General features: G+C 37.0%; 1 long non-coding RNA gene across 2 annotated transcripts; it reads right to left on the minus strand.

Annotated features, from left to right (window-relative positions):
• On the minus strand, positions 944-3651 carry LOC110263359. Of its 2 annotated transcripts, none has more exons than XR_002348907.1 (4): positions 3610-3651; positions 3434-3497; positions 1926-2049; positions 944-1020 (listed from the first exon to the last, which is right to left on the minus strand). It is a non-coding gene; the product is annotated as an uncharacterized LOC110263359 (long non-coding RNA). The 2 variants fall into 2 exon arrangements; XR_002348886.1 differs by having other exon boundaries at positions 944-1023.

Below are 9959 nucleotides of genomic sequence, written 5' to 3' on the forward strand. Positions count from 1 at the left end.
CATGACACTACTAGAAAATGGATTAATACAGACAGATTTACAGACAGATTTAGTCTTTATTACAGATGGATTTTTGGTTACCGACGAAATTACTGACGGATTTTGTCCCTCTGTAAAAGCCTCGTCAGAAATTATTTACCGACGGATTTTTTTCCGTCAGAAAATTACCGACAGATTTTTACCAGTTACCGACGGATTTTTCCTCTGTAAATTTTCCATCCATTTCCCGAAGGCGACAAACTTTCCGACGGATTTTCAGACGGATTTTCCATCTGTAATTACAGACAGATTTTTCGACAGATTTTCTATCCGTAATTACAGACAGAAATAAATTTTTCGACAGATTTTCTGTCTGTAATTTAAACCTTGAAAAATCATTCCACACTCTGAATACCGACAGAAAATCCGTCTGTAAATCTGTCAGTAAGGTAAAATAAAATTTTTTTAAAATTTTTCCATTTCAAAATAAATACTTTAGATTTGTTTTCTAAATTTACTCTATCAAACACACTGTAAATTGAAAAAAAAGAAAGCCAAAAATCACATAGATAAACATAATATTCATATATGAACATAATATTCATTACACGATACCTATAAAATTAGATATTATTTTTCAACACCATTATTCAATATCTCAGTCTCAATAAAAAGATACCCCCAAAAAATAAGATGACCATCCTAATTTTGCCATCTAAACCTCATCATAGCAGCAGGACCACCAGTCTCTATCTCATCTAAAATATGCTTCAAAGATGGATCTTCTTTTATGCGTGCCATTCTCTCCTCAAGCTGATCTTTATTTGAAGGACTAGTAAGACTTTCAAGCATGGAAGACATAGATGGGTCCTGAGATAGATAGTATAGATATGTCATCAACCAATAGATATTTTATATAATAGAGTACAGGAAGTTTATAAATATCTGCATCAATGCATTACCCAAGCGCTCAGCCATGGTCATGAAGTTAGGATTCTGCATCACCTGCTGCAACATTTAAATTATATAATTCTGCATCACCTGCTGCAACATTACCCAGTCGTATATTTGAATTTTACAGACAAATTTGAATAGAGCAATATCACAGCTTTCAATAGTTCAATGTTACTACTTCACATAAGATTCAGAATTCAGTGGCTATTTCAGTTATAGCAATTCACTCCATTTTCTGACCAGAAAACACATGAGATCTAAAAAGTTGCCAACAGAAACACCAAATTTTGAGGGCAAACATCATAAAAACCAAAATCTATCTATCATATGTAAGCTACTTTTTTTATTCTAGTCGATGCTTTGACATAAAAAAAATAAATAAATAAATAAATAAATAAAAATAAAAAAAGGAAAAATCCTCCTTTCTCCAACACTTGTTACAGATAGATCTATTGTCCAACCAACGAAAATCTCAGCCTAATAAACCAACCAAATAATCAAGCTCTTTCAATATCACTTTCCCTCAATAAGTTTATAAATTATAAAAACTTAAGGGTTTAAATAAGGTTATGATCCATGTAAAATTTAACAATTTTATGGTAAACTAAACCTATGGTTCCTATGATTCAAAGATAAGTAACCATATCCAAATATCTTTAATTTTGGATGACAGAAGGGACTAATTTCACTTCTGAATACTTTTTTTTTTTTACCAAAACTACCAAAAGAAAAAATATGTAAGGCCAAAAATTTATTTAAGCCATGATTCAAACAATCTTGTTCACGGTTGAAGAGATCTCACATGACCCCCAATTAGTTTTTTATGATCAAGTGAAGTGATAAATAAATAAATAAAGGAGGAAAGAAAGAAATAGAGAAACCTGGAGCTCAGTGGTGATAATCAGGAATTACATTAAATCAAACTATTGGTAGTTCACTATTTTAACAAGTTCTAAGCATGAGATCTGAAAAGGAAATAGAGTCACTATCACCTTCACAGTTTGAAGAAAGTCACTAAGAAATAATTCATGTGTTGCCTTGGACTGGTGACTGCAGGCCAAGATTTTCATCATATGCTTGACAGCCACATCATACATCCCAAGTGAAGCATACCACCTATAACAATGAAAAGTAAGAATGTTTAAAGAATCTAGATGCATATGTTCTACATTATTAAATAACCAGAATATGCTATTACTGAAGCAAGTCAAACTTACTGTCCTATATGAAATTGAAAATGAACATGATCATTGATGTAGCTCCAAGTAGAAGAATCACTATCACACTGCAACAAGAAGCAGCAGCAAAAGAAAAAAGATAGTGCAGTGAAAGGAAACACCAAAAATTGAAAAACCATGAGGAAAAAAGTTTCAACAACAAATTTTAAATCAAACTAATTACTAAAATCAGAAAAAAAACAAATCTAACTAAACCTAATCTAATCAAAACCTAAAAATCCACTACACCTAATCTTTGTTTAGTGTTTGACAAAAAATTAAAGCTGTGAATCCATTCCTTTATCGGCAACTGATTGATCCTTCTATAATTCTGCAAGTGAGAAGTTGAAGAGGAAGCCAATATTTAGCAACTCTGATCCCTTAGGTTTTAATGTTTAAAAGGTATATATAACAGTTTATATTCTAGAAATAAAAAAAATGTCTTAAAGCTACACATTTTAATCTATTTAAGAAATGAAGTGACATGACAAACACTATTATAATAGCAGTAAATATCAAATCAAGTTAATTAACAAAACTAATAAGAAAACAAAAATTCTTTTTCCCTTTTCAGATGTTTTTATGTGTCTTGTTTAATAAAGCAATGCTGGACACTTTCCTCCTAACTCCAAACTCACAGGTGTCAGATGCTCTACTGCTGCACTCATAACAATCCGTCCCACCCTTGCACTTCCTATAATACAATTGCATTATTATTTCAAAACACAAATATAGTTAATTAATAAATTTAAGTGATGATTATTAGTTATATAAAATAATTTTATATATGCATCTAATTATATTATATTATATCAATAAAAATAACTATATTTTATATTGATTATGTAAATAGCTACCAATTATAGCCTATATCTTCTCTACAGCTGAATTCACACTATCAACAGAAGTACCCTCAATGGCTGCAAAAGACCATTACAACAAATCATTTAGATATTGGATTTCCTTATGGCACAGTAGTAAGGAGTCAAGCTGGTAAGAGGGAAGAGGCTCTACTTAAATGAAAATCCACCAACTGAGCCAATGAAAGATTCCTGCACATATAATTACTATGTGCTGGTCTCATAATCAATCAAGTGCTACATATATAGAGTTAAGAAACACTCATGAACTGAATATATTATATTGTGAATGAATTATATTAAATCAGCTATGACATAACCATATCAAAGTTAAAATGAAAGCATAATAGAAAATAAATATTTCAATTTGATCCATACAAGTTAGGCAGTAACTTTGGTACAGCCAGGAACAGAGGAACTTACTAACAAAATCATCTTCTTTTGAAGTAGGTATTATTATCTTAACCCTCAATTCCTCTTCTATCTTCTCTTGTGTGGATCCCATGAAACAATATATCTTATAGATTTGCAGGTATATATTGATATGTAGGTTATTGATATAGGAAGAAACTAAGAAAATAGACCAGAATTATACTAACCCTTCATGGCAGGAGTCTTGGTCACAGATCTTGACTTGTCATGGGCCTCCTGTAAGCAAGTTTTGAGCAAAATGATGAAAAAATTGCAAGCAGTTTTTACTAGATAAAGTAAAGAAACAAGCAAGCACAAGTGCACAATATTTTTAAAGTCAATGAGCTTATACATGTAAATTAGAAAACACATAAAATAGCCAATGAGGTGAAAACTGATTTCATATATATATAGCCAAAAGCTCTGGCTAGTAGCTTTTTCTTTTGAAGCCTGACATCTTAATAAAACTTCACGATTAAACATGTGCACCATAGCAAACAGGAATATTACAGTATCCCAAAGCAAAGAAATTAGATGTTGAACCTTTATGAGGTTTCCATGAATCTTCTAAAGCAATGACACAGATAAACTTCCTGAGTTACCAACAGCTAATAATTTTTCCATCACATGAACAGAGAATGAATTGGTGGCCACCTAAAAATTTACATCCACTTGCATAATAAAATTATACACCTTCATGTTGTATTTGAATTAGAAAAGGAATACTAACTTCTAATCTAATAATGTCTTCACCACTACGACCTTGGCCACGTGGGATCTCAAATAATTCCTAAAGAAAAAAAGTCATCAAGTTAATAAATATAGTTTCATCTTAAGTAAAATATAGTTGCATATGCCATCTATACGTTTTAATTCCTAAGTAAAATATTCACAGACATTACTGCTATTCTATTATCTCTTGCTTTGCATAGGATTGAAGAATAAGCTGATCTATGATGCATGTAGAATTCATAGTGTGTAAAATAGAACACTCCAAGCTAAAACATTACAATAGAAAATATTTTATACTTTACTCACAGACATTATTGTATTGCTCATGTTTTAGACTTAAAGCCATATAATTGGTGCACGAATTGTGAATCACACTTCTCACAATTCGTACCACTAACCAGCAAGTGCACTGGGTCGTCCAAGTAATACCTTACGTGAGTAAGGGTCGAATCCCACGGAGATTGTTGGTTTGAAGCAATCTATGGTTATCTTGTAAATCTTAGTTAGGAAGTCAATTATATTGATTAGTTGAATTGCGAACAAACAAAAGAGCATGTATTAAAGGTTACTTGTTATGCAGTAATGGAGAATATGTTGGAGTTTTGGAGATGCTTTGGCTTCTGAATCTCTGCTTTCCTCTGTCTTCTGATTCACGCACGCACGTCCTCCTATGGCAAGCTGTGTGTAGGTGGATCACCGTTGTCAATGGCTATCATCCATCCTTCCAGTGAAAAGGGTCCAGGTGCGCTGTCACCGCACGGCTAATCATCTGCAGGTTCTCAGTCGTACTGGAATAGGATTTCCCCTCCTTTTGCGTCTGTCACTACGCCCAGCACTCGCGAGTTTGAAGCTCGTCACAGTCATTCAATCCCTGAATCCTACTCGGAATACCACAGACAAGGTTTAGACTTTCCGGATTCTCATGAATGCCGCCATCAATCTAGCTTATACCACGGAGATTCTGATTAAGGAATCTAAGAGATATTCATTCAATATGATGTAGAACGGAGGTGGTTGTCAGGCACGCGTTCGTGGGGGAATGATGATGATTGTCACATTCATCACATTCATGTTGAAGTGCGAATGAATATCTTAGATAGGAACACGCATGTTTGAATCCTTGAGCAAAGTATGGACTATTATATATTGCTGGAAAGCCCTGCATGTCTACTTTCCAATGCAATTGGAAGCGCTCCATTTTTAGTTCTGTAGCTCCAGAAAATCCACTTTGAGTGCAGGGAGGTCAGAATCCAACAGCATCAGCAGTCCTTTTTCAGCCTGAATCAGATTTTTGCTCAGCTCCCTCAATTTCAGCCAGAAAAATACCTGAAATTACATAAAAACACACAACTCATAATAAAGTCCAGAAATATGAATTTTTCCTAAAAACTAATGAAAATAGACTAAAAACTAACTAAAATATACTAGAAACTATATGAAATTAACCCCAAAAAGCGTATAAAATATCCGCTCATCAGTTATTCACAGTAGACTGCGTAGATAAGAATGTGAATCATTTCCATTAGATAGTATTGTGCAACAAGTGATCAATTAGGGTAGTGGTGCTCCCCTGGTGTCCAGAGTTCTTAAGCACACTCTTCTTTTTGATTTGGACCTTGACTTTAACCGCTCAGTCTCAAGTTTTCACTTGACACCTTCACGCCACAAGCGCATGGTTAGGGACAGCTTGGTTTAGCCGCTTAGGCCAGGATTTTATTCCCTTAGGCCCTCCTATCCACTGATGCTCAAAGCCTTGGGATCATTTTTATTACCCTTGCCTTTTGGTTTTAAGGGCTATTGGCTTTTTGCTCTTGCCTTTTGGTTTTAAGAGCTTTGGCTTTTTCTGCTTGCTTTCTCTCTCTCTTTTTTTTTTCTGCAAGCTTTGTTTTTTGCTGCTTTTTCTTGCTTCAAGAATCATTTTTATGATTTTTCAGATTATCAATAACATGTCTCATGTTCATCATTCTTTCAAGAGCCAACATATTTAACAGTCTTAAACAACAAATTCAAAAGACATATGCACTGTTCAAGCATTCATTCAGAAGACAGAAAGCATTGCCACCACATGTAACTAATTAGAATTTCTCTTATTAAAAACTCGAAATTTTATTGCCTCTTATTCAAAAGATCTACTATTTTATTCATGTTTGTTGATGATGAGAAAAATAGACTATAACTTAATTGGAGATAAAATCAAAATAGATACTAATTACTACTATATGACTCCTAAGGTAAAACTAAAGTAAGAACAATTATCACAGAGTTAAGGTTAAGATTAGAACTCAACAACCTTGAGGTTTGGAAGTGGCTGTTCCTCTAGTCTGTGAGGTGCTTGGTCCTTCAAGAGATAACTCCTGACGCTTCAGTTCCTTTAAGTCACGCCCTTGCTCCTCTTGTTCCTTGAGCAGTTTGCAGAGCATGCTGTTTTGATTTTGCTCTTGGATCTCCGGATATTCATCTTCTTTCAGATCGAACTTAACTTCCGGGATCACTGATCTTAGACCCATTATTTTGTAGTAATGGTCTGAATGTTCCTTGGTTAAGAACTTCCCTTGATTCCAAAGTGGTTTTGGAATACTCTCTTTCTTGCCTCTTGGAGTGGGTTGTTTTTCTTTAGGGGCCATGATCTTAGTGATCACGGATAAGCACACCAAACTTAGAGGTTTGCTTGTCCCCAAGCAAAAGAAAAGAAAGGAGATGGGTATAAGGAGAGCTCCTCCCCACTATCCTGGCGTTTGAACGCCCAAACACTGCCTGTTTTGGGCGTTCAACGCCCAATTGTGGCCCTTTTCTGGCGTTGAACGCCAGATTGCTATCCTTACTGGCGTTCAGCGCCCACTGGCTGCCCCTTTTGGGCGCTGAACGCCCAAAATGGGCTCTTACTGGCGTTTTCTTGCCAGTGAGCTCTTTTTCTCTGTTTTATGTGCAGATTCCTTCTGTAACCCTGTGAACTTATGCAATTGATTTTTTACCTTGTTATCAATGAACTCTATATAAACAAATAAAAATAAAAATAGAAATAGGGCAAAATGCTTAGAGGATTGATGCCCCATGGCTGAGTTGCCTCCCAGCAAGCGCTTCTTTATTGTCTTTAGCTGGACCTTGCTGAGCTTTTAGTCTAGCTTCAGCCTTGAGCACTCTTGCTCAATGTTGCCTTCAAGATAGTGCTTGATTCTCTGTCCATTGACAATGAACCTTTTGTCAGAATTAATATCTTGAAGCTCCACATAACCATATGGTGATACACTTGTAATCACGTATGGTCCCCTCCACCGGGATTTCAATTTCCCGGGGAATAGCCTGAGTCTAGAGTTGAACAGCAGAACCTTCTGTCCTGGCTCAAAGGTTCTAGATGACAGCTTTCTGTCATGCCACTTTTTTTATTTCTCTTTATAAAGCTTGGCATTTTCGAAAGCTGTGACTCTGAATTCCTCTAGCTCATTTAGCTGGAGCAATCTTTTTTCTCCTGCTAATTTGGCATCAAAGTTTAGGGATCTGGTTGCCCAGTAGGCCTTATGTTCCAGTTCCACGGGCAGGTGACATGCCTTACCATACACAAGTTGGTATGGAGAGGTCCCTATAGGGGTCTTGAATGCTATTCTGTAAGCCCACAGAGCATCATCCAAGCTCCGTGCCCAATCCTTTCTACGAGTATTTACTGTCCGTTCCAGGATTCTCTTTAATTCTCTGTTAGAGACTTCAGCTTGCCCATTGGTTTGTGGATGATATGGAGTAGCCACCTTATGGCGAATTCCATATCGAACCATGGCAGAGTAAAGTTGTCTATTGCAGAAGTGAGTGCCCCCATCACTGATTAGTACTCTAGGGACGCCAAACCTGCTAAAGATATGTTTCTGGAGGAACTTCAGCACTGTTTTAGTATCATTGGTGGGTGTGGCAATGGCCTCAACCCATTTTGATACATAGTCAACTTTTTCTGTGGTTGTGTAATTTTTCTGGACATCATTTAAAACGCGGCTAGCATAACAAATGACGTGCAGAAGCTTGTCATGCCTCTGTCCCAACACTGCACCAATGGCGTGATCACTGGCATCACACATTAGCTCAAATGGTAATGTCCAGTCTGGTGCAGAAATAACTGGTGCTGTGACCAGCTTAGCTTTCAGCATTTCAAACGCCTGCAGGCACTCTGTGTCAAACACAAATGGCGTGTCAGTAGCCAGCAGGTTGCTTAGAGATTTTGCAATTTTTGAAAAATCCTTTATGAACCTCCGATAGAATCCTGCATGCCCCAGAAGGCTTATGATTGCCTTAATTTTCCTCTTCCAGAAGAACTTTCAGAGGCTCTTTCGTGTCCTCTGAATCCTCTAAATCAGACTGAACATCTTTAAAGATATTTTCCAACTCTGATTCGAGACTCTCAGCCATGTTGATCTCTTCTACCAAGGAGTCAATAAGATCAACTTTCATGCAGTCTGTTGATGTGTCTGGATGCTGCATGGCTTTAACAGCATTCAACTTAAACTCATCATCATTGACTCTCAGGGTTATTTCCCCCTGTTGGACGTCAATGAGGGATCGTCCAGTTGCTAGGAAGGGTCTTCCTAGAATGAGAGTAGCACTCTTGTGCTCCTCCATTTCCAGCACAACAAAGTCAGTGGGAAAGGCGAATGGCCCAACCCTGACAATCATGTCTTCAATCACACCTGATGGGTATTTAGTGGAGCCATCAGCAAGTTGATGACATATCCGGGTTAGTTTAACTTCTTCAGTTAAACCAAGCTTTCTGATAGTGGATGCAGATATTAGGTTGATGCTTGCCCCAAGATCACATAAAGCTATCTTGGTGCAATTACCTTCTAATGTGCATGGTATCAGAAAACTCCCAGGGTCTTTAAGCTTTTCAGGAAAGCTTTTTAGAATGACTGCACTGCATTCTTCAGTGAGGAGAACTCTTTCTGTTTCTCTCCAATCCTTTTTATGACTCAAGATCTCTTTCATGAACTTGGCATAAGAAGGTATTTGCTCAAGTGCCTCTGTAAATGGAATCTTTATTTCAAGAGTCCTGAGATAATCTGCAAAGCGAGCAAATCGCTTATCCTGCTCCTCTTTCTGGAGTTTTTGAGGATAAGGTATCTTGGCTTTATATTCCTCAACCTTAGTTGCTGCAGGTTTATTGCCTACAGAATTGGTTGAAAAAGCCTTTTTAGAGGGGTTGTTATCAGCATTTGTGTGTGTCTGATCCCTCACTAGCAATTGAGTGCCAAAGGCAGAAACTGGAGTGACGTTAGACGCCAACTCCTTATCTGTTCCTGGCGTCTGAACGCCAGAAATGTGCCCATTTTGGGCGTTCAGCGCCAGATTCTGCCCATTTTGGGCGTTCAACGCCAGATTCTTGCCCATTTCTGGCGTTGAACGCCAATTTTGGGCATGGTTTGGGCGTTCAGCGCCAGCCTTCTACCAATTTTCTGGCGTTTTAGCGCCAGAATTATTTTTTCCTGGGCTCTTACTGTCCTCAGGTGAATCTTTGGTGGGTTGCTCATTTCTTGGCTTTTTGCTGCCTTGAGGTGGGATATTTAATGTCTTCCCACTTCTTAATTGAACTGCTTGGCATTCTTCTGTTATTTGCCTTGACAGCTGCTGCTTTGTTTGCTTAAACTGTTCTTCCATATGTATATTAGCCATCCTTGTCTCTTGTAGTTTATCCTTGAATTCAGCTAACTGCTTTTTTAGAAAATCCAATTGCTGATTGAATTCAGCAGCTTGCTCTGCAGGACTGAGTTCAGCAGTTACTGTTTTAGCCTCTTCTTTCATGGAAGGGTCACTGCTTAAGTACAGATGCTGA

The sequence above is a fragment of the Arachis ipaensis genome, chromosome B01 (genome assembly GCF_000816755.2).
Source record: "Arachis ipaensis cultivar K30076 chromosome B01, Araip1.1, whole genome shotgun sequence".
Classification (NCBI taxonomy): Eukaryota; Viridiplantae; Streptophyta; class Magnoliopsida; order Fabales; family Fabaceae; genus Arachis; species Arachis ipaensis.